General features: G+C 47.3%; 1 long non-coding RNA gene across 2 annotated transcripts; it reads left to right on the forward strand.

Moving 5' to 3' along the window:
- Nucleotides 1-779: 779 nt before the first annotated feature.
- LOC138774983 (uncharacterized) lies at nt 780-12020 on the forward strand. Of its 2 annotated transcripts, XR_011360449.1 has the most exons (4): nt 780-972; nt 4855-4963; nt 6156-6235; nt 11561-12020. It is a non-coding gene; the product is annotated as an uncharacterized lncRNA (long non-coding RNA). The 2 variants fall into 2 exon arrangements; XR_011360450.1 differs by lacking the exon at nt 4855-4963.
- Nucleotides 12021-23291: the final 11271 nt, after the last annotated feature.

Raw genomic sequence — 23291 nt, forward strand, 5'->3', positions numbered from 1 at the left:
TGTGTATTACCAGCTACAGGACTCTAGACCACCAGGGATAATGTGTATTACCAGCTACAGGAATCTAGACCACCAGGGATAATGTGTATTACCAGCTACAGGACTCTAGACCACCTGGGATAATGTGTATTACCAGCTACAGGAATCTAGACCACCAGGGATAATGTGTATTACCAGCTACAGGACTCTAGACCACCTGGGATAATGTGTATTACCAGCTACAGGACTCTAGACCACCACAGATAATGTGTATTACCAGCTACAGGACTCTAGACCACCAGGGATAATGTGTATTACCAGCTACAGGACTCTAGACCACCAGGGATAATGTGTATTACCAGCTACAGGACTCTAGACCACCAGGGATAATGTGTATTACCAGCTACAGGACTCTAGACCACCAGGGATAATGTGTATTACCAGCTACAGGACTCTAGACCACCAGGGATAATGTGTATTACCAGCTACAGGACTCTAGACCACTAAGGATAATGTGTATTACCAGCTACAGGAATCTAGACAACCAGGGAAAATGTGTATTACCAGCTACAGGACTCTAGACCACCTGGGATAATGTGTATTACCAGCTACAGGACTCTAGACCAGGGTTTCTCAGCGTACGGTACGCGGCGCAGGTTGAGGGGGTACGCGGGAGCCGGCCGGGAGAGGTGCGGGAGTGGAGGGCAGCAGTGGAGGAGCTGATGACGCACATGTCTGTGCACTGGGCCTCAGCTCCCCTGTCCCGCTGCTGCAGTGCGGCCCTGGTGGTTGTCGGGAAGGAGGAGGAGGCTGCAGCAGCTTCCTGTGGGCTCCAGTCACCGTGCAGTACATGTACTGCGGGCTCTGTCTGTGGGGGAGCTGACAAAACAGTACGGCTGCAAAAGCCTCCAGCCGACAAGCGTCTCCCTGGGATGAGGCGGCTGCATCTGCACTTGGCAGATCTGCTGGAGGCCAGGGAGCACCACTACTGATGTAGGTAATAGGGTTGGGGGATGCTGAAAGGCTGGGGGCCACTGACAGAGGATTACCTTCCCCTCCGGCCGTTCCCGAGTGTCCCGACAAGCCCCGCCCCCTGGTGACAAGCCCCGCCCCCGGCGCCGACCATGGTTAGTAAGTTAACTCACTGCCAGTTAGAAGTCTCCCGGCTATCCAGCATAGTGTGTAACAGAGGTCCCCCGGCTATCCAGCATAGTGTGTAACAGAGGTCCCCCGGCTATCCAGCATAGTGTGTAACAGAGGTCCCCCGGCTATCCAGCATAGTGTGTAACAGAGGTCCCCCGGCTATCCAGCATAGTGTGTAACAGAGGTCTCCCGGCTATCCAGCATAGTGTGTAACAGAGATCTCCCGGCTATCCAGTATAGTGTGTAACAGAGGTCTCCCGGCTATCCAGCATAGTGTGTAACAGAGGTCCCCCGGCTATCCAGCATAGTGTGTAACAGAGGTAACCCGGCTATCCAGCATAGTGTGTAACAGAGGTCATCCAGCATAGTGTGTAACAGGGGTCTCCCGGCTATCCAGCATAGTGTGTAACAGAGGTCTCCCGGCTATCCAGCATAGTGTGTAACAGAGGTCCCCCGGCTATCCAGCATAGTGTGTAACAGAGGTCACCCGGCTATCCAGCATAGTGTGTAACAGAGGTCACCCGGCTATCCAGCATAGTGTGTAACAGAGGTCACCCGGCTATCCAGCATAGTGTGTAACAGAGGTCCCCCGGCTATCCAGCATAGTGTGTAACAGAGGTGACCCGGCTATCCAGCATAGTGTGTAACAGAGGTCCCCCGGCTATCCAGTATAGTGTGTAACAGAGGTCACCCGGCTATCCAGCATAGTGTGTAACAGAGGTCACCCGGCTATCCAGCATAGTGTGTAACAGAGGTCTCCCGGCTATCCAGCATAGTGTGTAACAGAGGTCACCCGGCTATCCAGCATAGTGTGTAACAGAGATCTCCCGGCTATCCAGCATAGTGTGTAACAGAGGTCCCCCGGCTATCCAGCATAGTGTGTAACAGAGGTCACCCGGCTATCCAGCATAGTGTGTAACAGAGGTCCCCCGGCTATCCAGCATAGTGTGTAACAGAGGTGACCCGGCTATCCAGCATAGTGTGTAACAGAGGTCACCCGGCTATCCAGCATAGTGTGTAACAGAAGTCTCCCGGCTATCCAGCATAGTGTGTAACAGAGGTCCCCCGGCTATCCAGCATAGTGTGTAACAGAAGTCCCCCGGCTATCCAGCATAGTGTGTAACAGAGGTCTCCCGGCTATCCAGCATAGTGTGTAACAGAGGTCCCCCGGCTATCCAGCATAGTGTGTAACAGAGATCTCCCGGCTATCCAGCATAGTGTGTAACAGAGGTCCCCCGGCTATCCAGCATAGTGTGTAACAGAGGTCCCCCGGCTATCAGGCCCGGATTGGTAATCTGGCAAATGCCTGCTGGGCTGCCAGGATTACCAGTCCGGGGGCCGCCGGTCCTGGCCCCCATGTGCACCGACCCTCAGCAGTGGCTGCAAGAATAGCGCAGCCGGCTGCTGCGCTATTCATTCAGCCTCTGCAGAGGGTCGGTGACCTGGCCCTTTAACTGTGAGCGTTCAAGATGAACGCTCACAGTCTGCAGCGGCCGTGCTCTGACTGACAGAACCAGGGAGCCATTGGCCCCTGGCCCTGCCAGTCACTCCTGTGGCCGTCCGGTCTTCGTAGCCGGAAGGTGTCAGGGCCGGCCCGGGGTCGCAGACGTGCCGCGCGCAGGCACGTCTGCAGGAACCTCTGCCAGGCCCCCAGTGGCTGACGTCACTTCCGTGACACGCCACTGAGGACCTGGCAGGAGAGAGACGCCGCCGCGCTGCAGCAGGAGGCAGGTGCAGTGACCGAAGATCTGGGAGGAAGAAGCTGCCAGGAGCGAGTTGTCAGGTGAGAATGTGTGTGGTTTTTTTTATTACCCCTTCACATGTGGCCATGGGGGGGATTTATGTGGATGCACAGCAGGGGCTATTCTACATTGGGGGGATGCAGGGGGAGGCTATTCTATATTGGGGGGGATGCAGGGGGGCTATTCTATATTGGGGGGATGCAGGGGGGCTATTCTATATTGGGGGGATGCACAGCAGGGGAGGCTATTCTATATTGGGGGGATGCAGGGGGGGGCTATTCTATATTGGGGGGATGCAGGGGGGGCTATTCTATATTGGGGGGATGCACAGCAGGGGAGGCTATTCTATATTGGGGGATGCAGGGGGGGCTATTCTATATTGGGGGGATGCAGGGGGGCTATTCTATATTGGGGGATGCAGGGGGGGGCTATTCTATATTGGGGGGATGCAGGGGGCTATTCTATATTGGGGGATGCACAGCAGGGGAGGCTATTCTATATTGGGGGGAAGCAGGGGGGCTATTCTATATTGGGGGGATGCAGGGGGGGCTATTCTATATTGGGGGGATGCAGGGGGGCTATTCTATATTGGGGGGATTCACAGCAGGGGAGGCTATTCTATATTGGGGGATGCAGGGGGGGGGCTATTCTATATTGGGGGGATGCAGGGGGGGCTATTCTATATTGGGGGGATGCAGGGGGAGGCTATTCTATATTGGGGGGATGCAGGGGGAGGCTATTCTATATTGGGGGATGCAGGGGGGCTATTCTAAATTGGGGGGATGCACAGCAGGGGGGCTATTCTATATTGGGGGGATGCAGGGGGGGCTATTCTATATTGGGGGGATGCAGGGGGGGGCTATTCTATATTGGGGGATGCAGGGGGGGCTATTCTATATTGGGGGATGCAGGGGGGCTATTCTATATTGGGGGATGCAGGGGGGCTATTCTATATTGGGGAGATGCAGGGGGAGGCTATTCTATATTGGGGCGATGCAGGGGGAGGCTATTCTATATTGGGGCGATGCAGAGGGAGGCTATTCTATATTGGGGGGATGCACTGCAGGGGAGGCTATTCTATATTGGGGGATGCAGGGGGGCTATTCTATATTGGGGGATGCAGGGGGGGGCTATTCTATATTGGGGGGACGCAGGGGGGGCTATTCTATATTAGGGGGATGCAGGGGGCTTTTCTATATTGGGGGATGCAGGGGGCTATTCTATATTGGGGGATGCAGGGGAGGCTATTCTATATTGGGGGGATGCAAGGGGGCTATTCTATATTGGAGGGATGCAGGGGGGCTATTTTATATTGGGGGATGCACAGCAGGGGGGCTATTCTATATGGGGGGGAATGCACGGGGGGCTATTCTATATTGGGGGGATGCAGGGGAGGCTATTCTATATTGGGGGGATGCAAGGGGGGCTATTCTATATTGGAGGGATGCAGGGGGCTATTTTATATTGGGGGGATGCACAGCAGGGGGGCTATTCTATATGGGGGGGAATGCACGGGGGGCAATTCTATATTGGGGGGATGCAGGGGGGCTATTCTATATTGGGGGGATGCAGGGGGCTTTTCTATATAGGAGGGGGATGCAGGGGGGGCTATTCTATATGGGGGGAATGCACGGGGGCTATTCTATATGGGGGGGAATGCACGGGGGGCTATTCTATATGGGGTGGAATGCACAGGGGGCTATTCTATATGGGGGGGATGCAGGGGGAGGCTATTCTATATTGGGGGGATGCACAGCAGGGGGGCTATTCTATATGGGGGGATGCACGTGGGGGCTATTCTTTATGGGGGGATGCACAGCAGGGGGGCCATTCTATATGGGGGGGGTGCACGGGGGGCTATTCTATATATGGGGGGATGCAGGGGGGCTATTCTATATGGAAAGGTGTGAAGCAGGAGGCTATTCTATATGGAGGGATGTATTGATGAGGATGTTGCTGGAGCATGAAGCCTAAAATGTCTGTCTGACAGATCCCGTGGAGAGGAGGAGTCATGGCCAGAGAAGCCTTCATGATGGCCGGAGCCAGATGGAGAAGAAAAGGAAAAGTGGACGTCTCTTCCTGCAGAGAAGACGCCTACTGTGAGTCACAGGATGTAACTGCACTATAATCACTTATAAGGTCTGCAGAACCTTTATACAGCTGGGATCTACCTCTGTATCAGGGGTGTCACACTCCATCCTTCCAGGTGTTGCAAAAATACAATTCCCATCATGGTTTATCTGTCCAGGCATGATGGGATTTGTAGTGATGTAACAGCTGGAAGGCTGGTGTTTGACACCTGTGTTTTATGGTCACTGCTTTGGAAGAATATTGGTCTTTATATGGTGGCTGTTATTTTGTACATATAACAATACTTGGCACATTTGGCCCAATGACCATTGGCAGAACTGCACAGATACGGTAATACATTGTATAGACACATCTATATAACTTTTAAATGGAATCTGTCAGCACCTTTTCGTCTTCTGAGGTGTTGACATTGTGAGGAAGGTGTGTGTGTGTTACCTTTCTTTTTCTGGTAGCTGCTGTACTTTTTCCATAATCTGTTCTGTAACTTGCGGCACAAGTGTCAAAGAGGAGTCTTGGTGCCGCACTTCGTCCCTCCTCCAACTACCCCCTCCTCCCAGCTTCACCTGAATATTCATTGGGGCCTTCCTGGCGACGTCATCTGACTGCAAAGACCTCGCACACACTTGTCAGTTCACGTATGCGGCCTGGCTCTGTGCGGCGCGCACGCTCCCGACGAACAATTCGCAGACGTGGTAGCGCTGAGGGCCAGAGTTGATGCACACAGTGCGCCTGCGCCGCTCTGATGCTTTACGGCGCATGTGCAAATTGTTCGTCGGGAGCGCACGTACTGCACAGAGCGGGGCGTATGTGCGAACTGACAAGTGTGCATGGGGCCTTTGCCGTCAGATAACGTCGCCAGGAAGGCCGCAGCCAGCCCCCAATGAATATTCAGGTGAAGCTGGGAGGAGGAGATAGTTGGAGGCGGGACGAAGTGCATCACGAACGCAGCACCAAGACTCCTGTTTGGCACTTGTGCCGCAAGTTACAGAACAGATTATGGAAAAATTACAGCAGCTACCAGAAAAAGAAAGGTAATACACACACGAACACACACACACCTTCCTCACAATGTCAGCACCTCAGAAGCTGAAAAGGTGCTGACAGATTCCCTTTGATGTACTTTTAATAGAAAACAAGTTTTTCTTATCCGGAGTTCCCTTTAAATATTACCCATTTATTGTCATCCCCTATTTGTTTTAGGACGACCATCTATTCAACAGTAATGAGCGCAGAATACCCACATTTGTATCAAACCTGGATAAAGATTGAGGATTAAAAAGGTAAGTCTTCCAGTACTTATCAGCTGCTGTATGTCCTGCAGGAAGCAATGCATTCTTTCCAGTAACCTAAGATGTTTTATCTGGTAATTTTTTACTTTGAAGGTTTATCCATCAATAAACAGGGAGATGAAGCAGCAGCTCATCAATACTTCAGACTACAGATTACACGCTCACTCCGTAGTCCGAGTTAGTAAACTTCATTTTTACCAAACCTATGGTATTAGGGGAAAAATACTATAGGTAGGGTGCTGGGCCTATGGACCCTTTGTCATAGTTGCCTTTTGATGTGGCCTCTGATGGCAGCTGTGCTGAATTGAAAAACATATGTAAACCCTTCTTAAGGCTATGTTCACACTATGTAAGTTTTTGGTTGTAGCGCGTTCCTTGAATAATCGGCCGGAGATTTACGTAGTTTGCGTACAATGGAAAGTATACGATCTACGGCTGCACAGTTCACACTACGCCAGGATCGTACGCGGCGCCGTAAAAAATTTACCAGACCATTGATTGAGGACGAAAATGCCGTAACTTACACCCGTAGCGTTACATGCGGTCCCGTACGTAGTGATGATTTCTTCATTTTTGCACTTTTCTTTGCCGATCCAAAAGGTTCTGTGGGGTGTCCGGGCTAGCCGAAGATTTCCAAGTAAAAGACCGCTGTCAGATCGCTACGTAGGGCGCTCGGGAAGCGTAAGTAGACTACGGCGTAAGTTCGCGGACCGTACGTAGCCGGCCGCAACTTACGTAAAACCCCGGCCGGAGTTTAACACGTATATGTCCGGCCGCGAAAATATGCGGCCGGACATATACATAGTGTGAACATAGCCTAAGGCTGGGTTCACACTACGTATATTTCAGTCAGTATTGCGATCCTCATATTGCAACCAAAACCAGGAGTGGATTAAAAACACAGAAAGGATCTGTTCACACAATGTTGAAATTGAGTGGATGGCCGCCATATAACAGTAAATAACGGCCATTATTTCAATATAACAGCCGTTGTTTTAAAATAACAGCAAATATTTGCCATTAAATGGCGGCCATCCACTCAATTACAACATTGTGGAAACAGAGCCTTTCTGTGTTTTCAATCCACTCCTGGTTTTGGTTGCAATATGAGGACCACAATACTGACTGAAATATACGTAGTGTGAACCCAGCCTAAAGGAGAAGTTCGGCATTTAAAAAAAAAAAATCGACAGCTGGCAGGGGGGGGAACATAATAAGCAACAGCTACACAACTACTTACCTGCGAATTGTCATGTGCCCGCAAAAGGTTTGGGACCCGCAACAGAAGGCATTTTCCCCTGGGTTCTGATAACGTCACAACTTGGGGGGAAATGCCTGACCTGGCTGATGGATGCCCCATCAGCCAACCAGTGACTGCAGCGGTGTCCCACCGCAGTCATTGACTGGCTGAGTGGAGTATTCATCAACTGGGCTGTGACGTTGAAGAGCTGGGAGCCCTGGAGTAGGATGTGCAAAGTGCTGGCACTGGGAACGTTAAATATGTGTTCTTTATCATGTTCCCCCCACCTGAACTGTATTTTTGTTTCCTTCATGTTGCTGCCCATGTTTAGACGAACAATTCATTCCATACTTATTATCTATTCAGTCTTCTATCCCCAGTTCTGAGCTGCTGCTTTCTGCTGAAGACACAAAAAAGTATGTGTGAGCTGTTCCCTCTGCCCCCCTCCTCCCCCTTCCCTTCTGAGACGGCTGATGTAAACAAGTGCTTGACTGGCTTTATCTGCAGCATTGTAGCTTCTTTGTAATGCAGTGAGTTGTTTACATTAGCTGTCCCAGAAGAGAGGGAGGGAGGAGGAGTGAAAGACGAAGAGAGAGGCTCACACACAGATTTTTGTGTCTTCAGCAGAAAGCAGCAGCTCAGAACTGGGGGAAGGAGACTGAATAGATAATAACAAGTATGGAATGAATTGTTAGTCTCACCATGGGCAGCAATAAACCAAAAGTTATGTTTGAGTGGAATACCACTTTAGGACTGCTACACAGATGAATTTTAATGCAAAATTCTCACATAATTTTCCAAAGTGTGTCTATTTTCTGCATACATATACACATAGAAAAATTAGGTAAGTAAAGAAATGTTAGATCATCTGAAGCTAAGTTAATTAATAAATGACTATGACAGGCAGGTTAATCATTCATGAACATACAGGGGAAGAGTCCAAGTGAAACTTCAAATAACAGAAATCCACAAAAGAAAAGTCTAAAGAACCATGAATAATGTGCTGCAGTACGGTCTTACTGTATTTTTAAAGTTTTCCACCCTTATTACTAGGTTAGTTTTTAAGGTAGGGCACAATAAATTAGATACACGAGTGAGGATATAAAAATTGTTTTTAGTACATGTAAATCACTACATGTTACACAACTACATGTTACAGTTACACAACTAATATGTAATAGCTAAACCAATAACCCCTCCAACATAGATAAAGCCAGTGCATATGATACAATTACAGGGAGACTAAACAGGGTTATACTACAGCAAAACAATATAGACCACCAACAAAAACAAAATGCTCTACCCAAAAGATATGTAATAAAATGAATCTTTATTAATCATGAGCAAAAATACCATATTGTAAAAACAATGGATGGATCAGAACAGCTGCTTGCAGACACATGGCCAAAAGAACAAAACGTATAATGTGGTTATGGGACAGAAATGACATAAAGTCTATATATAGATGGTTATAATAAGGTGCCTAACAACAGTAATCCAAATACAGTGATCCCTCAATTTACAATGGCCTTAAGATACAATATTTTCAACATACAATAATACTTTCTGGACCATTGTAACTTGAGACCAGACTCAACATACAGTGCTACAGAAAGTCCAGATCTGCGAAACATGTAAAAAAAAAAATAGCTGATCGACCAATGAGAGTGGCTATTTTACTGGTAAAATCCCAGTATTAGTGAAGTATCTGCACTGGTTGGCTGGTTGGTATCTCCTTCCTACAGTACGGTGTGATACTACATGTTCTGTACCTGGGCCAGGATGAGTCGCTCCTTTGGGCACCAGGTGAGAGCGGCTTCATTTTATTTTTCTGGGACCCTGTGTGATCTGTACAGAACCCTGAAAACGCTCCAGTCCTCTACACAGAAAGAAATTTAGAATCTCTTGTAGCTCTTTCTCACAGTTGTATGTAAGGGTTTGCTTTATCCATATTAGTTAGTTGCTTATTTTCCTTTAATGTTTCATTTTTTCTCATTTTGGGGGATTTAGAACCAATTTCCAGTTTTCCATAGAGTTTTGGTCTCAATGGTTTCAACACACAATGGTCGTCCTGGAACCAATTATTATTGTATGTTGAGGGACCACTGTATTCTACATAACCAGTTGGACTATATGCAATATGAAAACGACATGTGTCGACAATCTAAAAAAAATAACAATATTCCCTACTGGTAAAGCATTACCTAAAGTGCTGGTTCACACTACGCCCATGCGGTATGCCCCAACGTGCGTTTCGGCAACACGCCTTTCTCGAGGGGTGAAAGGCAAGAATGTGCTTTATCTACTGTTAATTTAAATTATGAACGTTATAAAGACAGTGACACTTTAGAGGTGAAGTCTGGGGGGGGGAGGGGCAAAAAAATTATTTCTGGCCGGAGGTGGGGGAGCTTAAAAAAGAGATCATATTCACCTGCACAGCGCCACAGACCCCTCGCGGACCCCAGCCGCCTGTCTTCTTAGCTCTTCTACGGCTACATCACAACCCGCCTGACTGATTCCCTGCTTAGTCAGTCAGTGACTGGGTCGGGGCACCTCTGCCATTACTGATTGCCTGAGCTGGATAAATTCCACACACTTGTGACGCCGAGTTTCAGCCGAGTCGTGACATATCCGGAACCCAGAAGATGACACCTGGCGGGATATGGGAACCCAGTCATGTGGCACAACGCGGGGACAGGAAAGCTTAGTGTCTTTTTTATTGTCGCCCTACCCCCTGCCCATAATGATTTTTGCCCCCCCCCCCCCCCTTTGGCCTTCCAGTATATTTCCCTTGAACCTTCTTCCAGCCCGCTTGAAGGCAACCATTTAGCATGATCACGCTGCTATAGCTCCAAGCTGTAACAAATAGATCTCCAACACAACTCCCATACTAAATCTGTGGTGTCTTCATCAGTAAATGTAGCTACTCGAAAAACATCTTTTTTTATTTTCCTGCACACGAGGCAGGGGGAGAGCTGTGAACTAGTCGTGTTTGTGGTGTCTGGGCTGCGACTAGTCATGGCTCTGCCTGTCAGTGTGCTCTACAGCTATGATTGACATGCAAAGAGGCAACTAACGTGTCTCTCTGCCAGTCAATCATCCTGGCAGAGCACACAGACAGGCAGAGAGCCGTGATTAGTCACAGCCCGGACACCGCCCACATGACTATCTCACGTCTCTCTCTCTGCCTCCCGTGCCGGAATAAAAGATGTTTTTCCAGTGACTACACTTACTATTGAAGACACCACAGATACAGTATGGGAGCTGTGTAGGAGTTCTATTTGCTGCAGCTGGAAGCTATGTGTGTGTTTATTTGCAAATGGGACACAAGTCACCCATGGCAAAGAAATCCTGACCTAGATAAGATTTCTAGATATTCCATAAACCAATGCTCCATAGTAAATGAGTACTGATCTCTTAGATCGGCACTTGCTTACAGAGCCTTTACATTGCTTGAGCATCAGGTAGGTAGGGCCTCACTAAGGATTGCTGGATCTTTTATGCAACCCTTAGACCACTACAGACAGTGGTCAAAATGAGAATGAAACAGTGGACAGGTAAAGTAAACTGTTGAATCGTCAGCTGTTGGCCTCGCATCACTATTACACTATTACACCACTATTACGCGATACGTGGTCGGCCGCCGATGATTTTAGGTCAGGGCCCAAAGAAACGATCAGCCAATAATCGTTTCATCAGCTGATCGTTGTCTCTGTTACACAGAGTGATAATCAGCCGAATTGGGCCGATTTTGCTGATTATCGCTTTGTGTAATAGGGCCCTTAGTCTTTGACGTTAAAGGGGTTATCCAGCGCTACAAAAATATGGCCACTTTCCCCCTACTGTTGTCTCCAGTTCGGGTGGGGTTTTGAAACTCACTTCCATTGAAGTAAATGGAGCTTAATTGCAAACCGCACCTGAACTGGAGACAACAGTAGGGGGAAAAGTGGCCATGTTTTTTGTAGCGCTGGATAACCCCTTTAAAATAAAGACGCAAACACATTACCATCTACATGGGTAAACATGTTCTTGCCAATGTTATATGCAACTGATGTCATCATTTTACCTTATTTCAGCTGGTGGAAGAAAAGTAAAACCTGTCAGAGGAGAATAATTTCACTTCATCTTGAGATCGAGGTTCTTTCCTGTTGGCGCTCTTTAAATGACTGGAAACCCTTCTGTATAAATACAGGCAACAATATATGTGTGTTCAATCACGTCACCTATAAAATGGGAACCACATATTCATAAAATAGGTGGTGGCTCCCTAAACCACTATATACAGAAACATGTATGTATAGCTTAACATGTAAAGTTGAGTGGTAAGTAGAGATAAGCGCAACTCGAGCATGTTAGAGTCTGACTGTTCGCCATTTGATTACCAGAGGCTGAAGAGGAGTGGGAATCTGGGTAAATATGGATACAGCCATGAAAAACAGATACGAGCATGCTTTAGTTGTGCTCATCTCTAATGGTAAGTAAGGTCTATTCCTAATGTCTATTTTCACAAATATTAAACTCCTATCCCAGCAATAGAGATACCAACCAACCTGGGTATGGGTCCCCAACACATATTTTCACATTTATTCATAAATCCAGCACTTCTTTGTCTGTCAAAGTGACAGTCCTAAAAATTTATTACAGCTCCTAGCTAGAGTATATTTCTACTATAGTTTACGCCACTTGATGGTTCATTCCCTTTGTTGTGAAGTCCCACCCACTTTTTTAAAAAAATTCTGTTATGCTGTTCTACACATGTGCTGCATGGATTCACGCTCCAAACTGGTGCACATAGATACCTTTCACTAAAACTGTGCAAAATAAACTTTATTGCTCCATGTGGTAAGTGTTAATAGTCATAGCGTTTCTCCTGCATAATGTACGTGTCACTATCTGGATATCATGTCAATTACTCTCCTGTTATACACCATTTTGATTATATTGTACATGATCTTTTCTGTGCGTTAGAAGTAAATTTACTATTCCCATAAAGTCTGAATGCTGGTTCTTCTGCTGCAAACTGACACCATCTGCAGCAATGTGTGTTGGTATCTTTCTTATACTGAGCTTGGTAAACATTAGACAGGACATGGCAGCATAACACCATATTACAAAGCAACATCACACATAAAACAAGGCAGTGCAATGTCAGTAATACAAAGTAACAAAACTGTGGTGACAACCAACCGTTTCAGTATAACAGGACCATGTACTTGGACACTGCACATGTTTGTGTTTTACTGCTACTTGAACTTACACTTAGTACACTTTGCACTCATGGTAGCCAGTGTTCATGCCTGGAGCCTTTAAAGTGAACCTGTGCCCTGGGCTGGTTTAATAGATTGTCTTCTTCAAGGTGGTGACACCTATAGTTATAAAAAATGAATTGGGTAAGGCAGTGAAAGTGTGACAAGTATTATCAGAGCTGGATCTTAAAGCGACTCTGTACCCACAATCTGCCCCCCCCCCCCCCCAAAAAAAAAAAACGCTTGTACCTTCGTTTAGCTGCTTTTAATCCAAGAGCTGTCCTGGGGTCAGTTCGGCAGGTAATGCAGTTATTGTCCTAAAAAACAACTTTTAAACTTGCAGCCCTGTGCCAAACTGCGGCCTAGAGCATGGGTCTCCAAACTAGGGCCCTCCAGCTGTTGCAAAACTACATTTCCCATCATGCCTGGACAGCCAAATCCAAAGCTTTAGCTGTCCAGGCATGATGGAAGTTGCGGTTTTGCAACAGCAGGAGGGCCGCAGTTTGGAGACCCAAGGCCTAGAGCAGGGGTACTCAACAACTTTTAGTGAAGGTCCACTTCCCGGGGTCTATTGTCAGGTGAAGGTCCGAGCTGAACAACTGTAGGAAACGTGTTTTGTTACTTTTCACAAACGTTCAACTATTTATATACAGAATTGCTGCTTATTAGCGGGAAAACTGGCATTTTTTCTCTCTCACCAGCCCTTTGATATTAGGTACAAAAGGTACCTCGTATTAGGTATTAGGTACCTCGTTCCCCGCTGCGGCTGTCCTCTTCTCCTGTCGGCCCGGCCCCCGGCTAATACGCGCTCTCTGGGGACATCCCGGGGATTCCCCAGCAGAGCGCGCACCAGTGACCTCAGTGTATGCTGCCGGCCTCAACTTCCCGGAAGTTCAGGCCGGCGGCGTACACTGAGGTCTGTGGTGCGCGCTCTGCTGGGGAGTTCCCGGGACTTCCCCAGAGAGCGCGTATCATCCAGGGGCCGGGCCGACACTGCCCCCAGCCCCACAGGCGTACTGCAACCTAAGGACAGTACGCCTATAGGGCGGGAGGCAGTGCAGTGGGGAGCAGGACCTCCTAACCCGCCCCGGGACGGACCGGATCCGGGGCGGTTAGGTCTGACCAGGGGTGCGGACAGCTGGCATCCGCGGTCTGGACCGCGGTCTGCCAGTTGAGTCCCCCTGGTATATACAGTGAGTACAGGAGGCTGTTGTAAGTATATTCAGTGAGTAAACAGGAAGCTGTTGTCAGTATATACATTGAGAATGAGTACACAGGGAGCTGCTGTCAGTATATACAGTGGGTACACAGGGAGCTGCTGTCAGTATATACAGTGACTACACAGGGAGCTGCTGTCAGTATATACAGTGAGTACACAAGAAGCTTCTGTCAGTATATACAGTGAGTACACAGGGAGCTGCTGTCAGTATATACAGTGAGTACAGGGAGATGCTGTCAGTATATACCGTGAGTATACAAGAAGCTGCTGTCAGTATATACAGTGAGTACACAGGGAGCTGCTCTCAGTATATACAGTGAGTACACAAGAAGCTGCTGTCAGTATATACAATGAGTACACAGGGAGCTGCTGTCAGTATATACAGTGAGTACACAAGAAGCTGCTGTCAGTATATACAGTGAGTACACAGGGAGCTGCTGTATATACAGTGAGTACACAGGGAGCTGCTGTATATACAGTGAGTACAGGGAGCTGCTGTCAGTATATACAGTGAGTACACAGGGAGCTGCTGTATATACAGTGAGTACACAGGGAGCTGCTGTATATACAGTGAGTACAGGGAGCTGCTGTCAGTATATACAGTGAGTACACAGGGAGCTGCTGTCAGTATATACAGTGAGTACAGGGAGCTGCTGTCAGTATATACAGTGAGTACACAAGAAGCTGCTGTCAGTATATACAATGAGTACACAGGGAGCTGCTGTCAGTATATACAGTGAGTACACAAGAAGCTGCTGTCAGTATATACAGTGAGTACACAGGGAGCTGCTGTATATACAGTGAGTACACAGGGAGCTGCTGTATATACAGTGAGTACAGGGAGCTGCTGTCAGTATATACAGTGAGTACACAGGGAGCTGCTGTATATACAGTGAGTACACAGGGAGCTGCTGTATATACAGTGAGTACAGGGAGCTGCTGTCAGTATATACAGTGAGTACACAGGGAGCTGCTGTCAGTATATACAGTGAGTACAGGGAGCTGCTGTCAGTATATACAGTGAGTACACAGGGAGCTGCTGTCAGTATATACAGTGAGTACACATAAGTGAACTATTTTACTATAAAGTGACCAACCCCTTTAAAAATTAAATGCCCGTACTCCGCTAGTGGGTGATATGTGACCCCCAACTCCCTCCTTACTCCATGAAGGCAGGCAGATGAGTAGGTAGTTGAAGGGGCATAAGTAGTGGGCGGTGGTTTTTGCAGTGATAGAGGGCAGGGGGCAATGGCTGTGATTCCTTTGTCCCTCAAAACGTAAATGAAGTAAAAGTTATGTGTAAGAAGAAGCCAAAAGTGTCAGGGAGGCATTGCAATCATTCAAGTCCTCAATGAATCTTCTTCGGTCCATTGTCGGTCCTTTCGGACATATATCCTGGTGGGTGTCATCCTGGTGGGTGTCATTGAGGGTGGTTGAATGATACAAGCTCCGCCTTCCTAGCACTCTATTTGAGTGGGTCATCTTGGTATTTATATCCCCACAGGAGCTTGTGACTATACATTGGGGAGAGACCCGGGGCCATTTCCCCTTGAACGAGTCCATTAAAAAAGACTGGCCAAAAAATCATGGCCACACTCTTTCCCGGTCTTAATAGTCACTTCCTGAGCATAAACTCTCACCCAAGGAGGCGCATTAACAGCATTTCTGCCACCACCAGCTGCCTCCTCATTTGCATACGGCCCTCTGGCTGGCTCCTCATTTGCATACGGCACTCTGGCTGAAGCCTCAGCCTGTGCTTGTCTGTGGCAGTTGACAACTGTTGCTTAGGGACGCTCAGGTCCTGGGTTCTAATCCCGCATGGGCAAGAAGTGTGGATGCTCTCCCTGTGTGGGTGTGCGCGGGGCGGGCCTGCTTTTCCTGCCACAATCCAAACATACAGCCAGCAGGGGGATTGGGAATTTACACATTCAACCCTAGAAGGGGACAGGGAGCTGCAGTCAGTATATACAGTGAGTACACAGGTGGCTGCTGTCAGTATATACTGTGCGAACACTGGGAGCTGGTGTCGGTATATACAGTGACTACACAGGGAGCTGCTGTCAGTATATACAGTGAGTACACAAGAAGCTTCTGTCAGCATATACAGTGAGTACACAGGGAGCTGCTGTCAGTATATACAGTGATTACAGGGAGCTGCTGTCAGTATATACCGTGAGTATACAGGGAGCTGTTGTCAGTATATACAGTGAGTACACATGGAGCTGCTATCAGTATATACATTGAGAATGAGTACACAGGAAGCTGCTGTCAGTATATACAGAGAGTACACAGGGAGCTGCTGTCAGTATATACAGTGGGTACACAGGGAGCTGCAATCAGTATATACAGTGACTACACATGTAGCTTCTGTAAGTATATACAGTGAGTACACAGGGAGCTGCTGTCAGTATATACAGTGAGTACACATGGAGCTGCTGTCAGTATATACAGTGAGTACACAAGAAGCTGCTGTCAGTATATACAGTGAGTACACAGGGAGCTGCTGTCAGTATATACAGTGAGTACACAAGAAGCTGCTGTCAGTATATACAGTGAGTACACAGGGAGCTACTGTCAGTATATACAGTGAGTACGCAAGAAGCTGCTGTCAGTATATACAGTGAGTACAAAGGGAGCTGCTGTCAGAATATACAGTGAGTACATTGGGAACTGCCGTCAGTATATACAGTGAGTACACTGGGAGCTGCTGTCAGTTTATACAGTGAGTACACAGGGAGCTGCTGTCAGTATATACAGTGAGTACAGGGAGCTGCTGTTAGTATATACCGTGAGTATACAGGGAGCTGTTGTCAGTATACACAGTGAGTACACAGGGAGCTGCTGTCAGTATATACAGTGAGTACAAAAGAAGCTGCTGTCAGTATATACAGTGAGTACAGGGAGCTGCTGTCAGTATATACAGTGAGTACACTTGAGTGAACTATTTTACTATAAAGTGACCAACCCCTTTAAAAATGAAACGCCCGTACTCCGCTAGTGGGTGATATGTGACCCCCAACTCCCTCCTTACTCCATGAAGGCAGGCAGATGAGTAGGTAGTTGAAGGGGCATAAGTAGTGGGCGGTGGTTTTTGCAGTGATAGAGGGCAGGGGGCAATGGCTGTGATTCCTTTGTCCCTCAAAAAGTAAATGAAGTAAAAGTTATGTGTAAAAAGAAGAAGCCAAAAGTGTCAGGGAGGCATTGCAATCATTCAAGTCCTCAATGAATCTTCTTCGGTCCATTGTCGGTCCTTTCGGACATATATCCTGGTGGGTGTCATCCTGGTGGGTGTCATTGAGGGTGGTTGAATGATACAAGCTCCGCCTTCCTAGCACTCTATTTGAGTGGGTCATCTTGGTATTTATATCCCCACAGGAGCTTGTGACTGTACATTGGGGAGAGACCCGGGGCCATTTCCCCTTGAACGAGTCCATTAAAAAGACTGGCCAAAAAAATCATGGCCACACTCTTTCCCGGTCTTAATAGTCACTTCCTGAGCATAAACTCTCACCCAAGGAGGCGCATTAACAGCATTTCTGCCACCACCAGCTGCCTCCTCATTTGCATACGGCCCTCTGGCTGGCTCCTCATTTGCATACGGCACTCTGGCTGAAGCCTCAGCCTGTGCTTGTCTGTGGCAGTTGACAACTGTTGCTTAGGGACGCTTAGGTCCTGGGTTCTAATCCCGCATGGGCAAGAAGTGTGGATGCTCTCCCTGTGTGGGTGTGCGCGGGGCGGGCCTGCTTTTCCTGCCACAATCCAAACATACAGCCAGCAGGGGGATTGGGAATTTACACATTCAACCCTAGAAGGGGACAGGGAGCTGCAGTCAGTATATACAGTGAGTACACAGGTGGCTGCTGTCAGTATATACTGTGCGAACACTGGGAGCTGGTGTCGGTATATACAGTGACTACACAGGGAGCTGCTGTCAGTATATACAGTGAGTACACAAGAAGCTTCTGTCAGCATATACAGTGAGTACACAGGGAGCTGCTGTCAGTATATACAGTGATTACAGGGAGCTGCTGTCAGTATATACAGTGATTACAGGGAGCTGCTGTCAGTATATACCGTGAGTATACAGGGAGCTGTTGTCAGTATATACAGTGAGTACACATGGAGCTGCTATCAGTATATACATTGAGAATGAGTACACAGGAAGCTGCTGTCAGTATATACAGTGAGTACACAAGAAGCTGCTGTCAGTATATACAGTGAGTACACAGGGAGCTGCTGTCAGTATATACAGTGAGTACACAAGAAGCTGCTGTCAGTATATACAGTGAGTACACAGGGAGCTACTGTCAGTATATACAGTGAGTACGCAAGAAGCTGCTGTCAGTATATACAGTGAGTACAAAGGGAGCTGCTGTCAGAATATACAGTGAGTACATTGGGAACTGCCGTCAGTATATACAGTGTGTACACTGGGAGCTGCTGTCAGTTTATACAGTGAGTACACAGGGAGCTGCTGTCAGTATATACAGTGAGTACAGGGAGCTGCTCTCAGTATATACAGTGAGTACACAGGGAGCTGCTGTCAGTATATACCGTGAGTATACAGGGAGCTGTTGTCAGTATACACAGTGAGTACACAGGGAGCTGCTGTCAGTATATACAGTGAGTACAAAAGAAGCTGCTGTCAGTATATACAGTGAGTACACGGGGAGCTGCTGTCAGTATATACAGTGAGTACACAAGAAGCTGCTGTCAGTATATACAGTGAGTACATTGGGAACTGCCGTCAGTATATACAGTGTGTACACTGGGAGCTGCTGTCAGTTTATACAGTGAGTACACATGGAGCTGCTGTCAGTAAATACAATGAGTACACAGGGAGCTGCTGTCAGTATATATAGAGAGTACAGGGAGCTGCTGTCAGTATATACAGTGAGTACACAGGGAGCTGCTGTCAGCATATACAGTGAGTATACAGGAAGCTGCTGTCAGTATATACAGTGAGTACACAGGGAGCTGCTGTCAGTATATACAGTGAGTATACAGGAAGCTGCTGTCAATATATACAGTGAGTACACAGGGAGCTGCTGTCAGTATATAAAGTGAGTACAGGGAGCTGCTGTCAGTATATACAGTGAGTACACAGGGAGCTGCTGTCAGTATATACAGTGTGTACACTGGGAGCTGCTGTCAGTATATACAGTGAGTACAGGGAGCTGCTGTCAGTATATACAGTGAGTACACAGGGAGCTGCTGTCAGTATATACAGTGAGTATACAGGAAGCTGCTGTCAGTATATACAGTGAGTACACAGGGAGCTGCTGTCAGTATATACAGTGTGTACACTGGGAGCTGCTGTCAGTATATACAGTGAGTACAGGGAGCTGCTGTCAGTATATACAGTGAGTACACAGGGAGCTGCTGTCAGTATATACAGTGAGTATACAGGAAGCTGCTGTCAGTATATACAGTGAGTACACAGGGAGCTGGTGTCGGTATATACAGTGAGTACACAGGTGGCTGCTGTCAGTATATTCTGTGCGTACACTGGGAGATGGTGTCGGTATATACAGTGAGTACACAGGAAGCTACTGTTGGTATATACAGTGAGTACACAGGAAGCTGCTGTCGGTATATACAGTGAGTACACAAGGAGCTGCTGTCAGTATATACAGTGAGTACAGGAGGCTGTTGTAAGTATATTCAGTGAGTACACAGGAAGCTGTCGTCAGTATATACATTGAGAATGAGTACACAGGAATCTGCTGTCAGTATATACAGAGTACACAGGGAGCTGCTGTCAGTATATACTGTGCGTACACTGGAAGCTGGTGTCGGTATATACAGTGAGTACACAGGAAGCTGCTGTTGGTATATACAGTGAGTACACAGGAAGCTGCTGTCGGTATATACAGTGAGTACACAAGGAGCTGCTGTGAGTATATACAGTGACTATACATGGAGCTGCTATCAGTATATACATTAAGAATGAGTAAACAGGAAGCTGCTGTCAGTATATGCAGAGAGTACACAGGGAGCTGCTGTCAGTATATACAGTGAGTACAGGGAGCTACTGTCACTATATACCGTGAGTAAACAGGGAGCTGTTGTCAGTATATACAGTGAGTACACAGGGAGCTGCTGTCAGTATATACAGTGAGTACACAAGAAGCTGCTGTCAGTATATACAATGAATACACAGGGAGCTGCTGTCAGTATATACAGTGAGTACAGGGAGCTGCTGTCAGTATATACAGTGAGTACACAGGGAGCTGCTGTCAGCATATACAGTGAGTATACAGGAAGCTGCTGTCAGTATATACAGTGGGTACACAGGGAGCTGCTGTCAGTATATACAGTGAGTATACAGGAAGCTACTGTCAGTATATACAGTGAGTACACAGGGAGCTGCTGTCAGCATATACAGTGAGTATACAGGAAGCTGCTGTCAGTATAGACAGTGAGTACACAAGGAGCTGCTGTCAGTATATACAGTGAGTATACAGGAAGCTGCTGTCAGTATATACAGTGAGTACACAGGGAGCTGCTGTCAGTATATACAGTGAGTACAGGGAGCTGCTGTCAGTATATACAGTGAGTACACAGGGAGCTGCTGTCAGTATATACAGTGTGTACACTGGGAGCTGCTGTCAGTATATACAGTGAGTACAGGGAGCTGCTGTCAGTATATACAGTGAGTACACAGGGAGCTGCTGTAAGTATATACAGTGAGTATACAGGAAGCTGCTGTCAGTATATACAGTGAGTACACAGGGAGCTGCTCTCAGTATATACAGTGAGTACACAAGAAGCTTCTGTAAGTGTATACAGTGAGTACACAGGGAGCTGCTGTCAGTATATACAGTGAGTACAGGGAGCTGCTGTCAGTATATACCGTGAGTATACAGGGAGCTGTTGTCAGTATATACAGTGAGTACACAGGGAGCTGCTGTCAGTATATACAGTGAGTACACAGGGAGCTGCTCTCAGTATATACAGTGAGTACACAGGGAGCTGCTCTCAGTATATACAGTGAGTACACAGGGAGCTGCTCTCAGTATATACAGTGAGTACAGGAAGCTGCTGTCAGTATATACAGTGAGTACACAGGGAGCTGCTGTCAGTATATACAGTGAGTACATGGAGCTGCTGTCAGTATATACAGTGAGTACACTTAAGTGAACAATTTTACTATAAAGTGACCAACCCCTTTAAAAATTAAACGCCCGTACTCCGCTAGTGGCTGATATGTGACCCCCAACTCCCTCCTTACTCCATGAAGGCAGGCAGATGAGTAGGTAGTTGAAGGGGCATAAGTAGTGGGCGGTGGTTTTTGCAGTGATAGAGGGCAGGGGGCAATGGCTGTGATTCCTCTGTCCCTCAAAAAGCAAATGAAGTAAAAGTTATGTGTAAAAAGAAGAAGCCAAAAGTGTCAGGGAGGCATTGCAATCATTCATGTCCTCAATGAATCTTCTTGGGTCCGTCGTCGGTCCTTTCGGACATATATCCTGGTGGGTGTCTTCCTTGTGGGTGTCATTGAGGGTGGTTGAATGATACAAGCTCCGCCTTCCTAGCACACTATATGAGTGGGTCATCTTGGTATTTATAACCCCACAGGAGCTTGTGACTATTCATTGGGGAGAGACGCGGGGCCATTTCCCCTTGTACAAGTCCATTAAAAAAGAGTGGCCAAAAAATCATGGCCACACTCTTTCCCGGTCTTAATAGTCACTTCCTGAGCATAAACTCTCACCCAAGGAGGCGCATTAACAGCATTTCTGCCACCACCAGCTGCCTCCTCATTTGCATACGGCCCTCTGGCTGGCTCCTCATTTGCATACGGCACTCTGGCTGAAGCCTCAGCCTGTGCTTGTCTGTGGCAGTTGACAACTGTTGCTTAGGGACGCTCAGGTCCTGGGTTCTAATCCCGCATGGGCAAGAAGTGTGGATGCTCTCCCTGTGTGGGTGTGCGCGGGGCGGGCCTGCTTTTCCTGCCACAATCCAAACATACAGCCAGCAGGGGGATTGGGAATTTACACATTCAACCCTAGAAGGGGACAGGGAGCTGCAGTCAGTATATACAGTGAGTACACAGGTGGCTGCTGTCAGTGTATACTGTGCGTACACTGGGAGCTGGTGTCGGTATATACAGTGAGTACACAGGTGGCTGCTGTCAGCATATTCTGTGCGTACACTGGGAGATGGTGTCGGTATATACAGTGAGTACACAGGAAGCTACTGTTGGTATATACAGTGAGTACACAGGAAGCTGCTGTCAGTATATACAGTGAGTACACAGGAAGCTACTGTTGGTATATACAGTGAGTACACAGGAAGCTGGGGGTTAGGCAAGGCTGCCCGATGTCTCCGATATTGTTTGTAAGTGTGATTGAGCCTCTGTTGTGTTGTGTAAGGAGAGATAAGCTGATGAGAGGATTGTTGATTCCGGGGAGTGCTGGTAAGAATGTAAAGGTGTTGGGTTATATGGATGATATTGTGGTGGTGAGTGATAATATGGCGAGTATGAACAGAGCAAAATTGTGGCTGGATATTTTTTGTGGGGCGTCTGCATTCAGAGTAAATTGGAATAAATGTGTTTTTAAGTGTTTTGGGGATAAGAATGTTAAGATGGATGGAGTGGAGTGTGAGGTGGGGGCAATTAAAATTTTGGGGATTCAGTTTAATGATGATTTGAAAGGGAATGAAAGTTGGGATGAATGTGGGGTTCGGATTGAACAAAAGTTGAATTTTTGGAGGATGCGTGAACTGACTTTGGTGGGGAAGGTGTTGGTTGTGAAAGCAGTGATTTTGCCTATTTTGCTTTTTTGTGCGAATGTGTTTCCGTTTGCGGTGCGAAAGATAAAGAAGGCTGAGAAGTTATGTTTTACTTTTCTGTGGGGTAGTAGGATGGAGAGACTGAAAAGGGAGTATGTATATAAGTCGTGTGAGCATGGAGGGTTGGGTTTCCCAAATTTTCAGATCTTTTTGGGGCTGAGTTATATCAAGGTTATGGTTGTATTGTTGGAGAAAGGGAGTAAGGCAGGATGCATGGTTCGGTATATGGCTGGATGGATGTTGTATGGTTTAAAGTGGATGGAATGGGATGTAAGAGTGCCTGTAGCCTTTAAGTGCCTGTGTGGTATATGAGAGTGGAAAAATTTGTGATAGAGTTTGATTTGTTAAGTGTGCCTGTGAAGGAATTTAAGGAGAAAAAGAAAGTGTTGAAGAAGATAGATGCAGGAGAGTTGGTGTGTAATATTGGTGGGTTAAGGGCGGATGAGGCGTTGGCAGTTTGGAAAAAAATGAGGGTGAGTGGCATGTCAAATAAACAGCATGATGTGGTATGGATGGCTTTACATGATATTTTGCCTGTGAGACAAG

The sequence above is a fragment of the Dendropsophus ebraccatus genome, unplaced genomic scaffold (genome assembly GCF_027789765.1).
Source record: "Dendropsophus ebraccatus isolate aDenEbr1 unplaced genomic scaffold, aDenEbr1.pat pat_scaffold_1203_ctg1, whole genome shotgun sequence".
Classification (NCBI taxonomy): domain Eukaryota; kingdom Metazoa; phylum Chordata; class Amphibia; order Anura; family Hylidae; genus Dendropsophus; species Dendropsophus ebraccatus.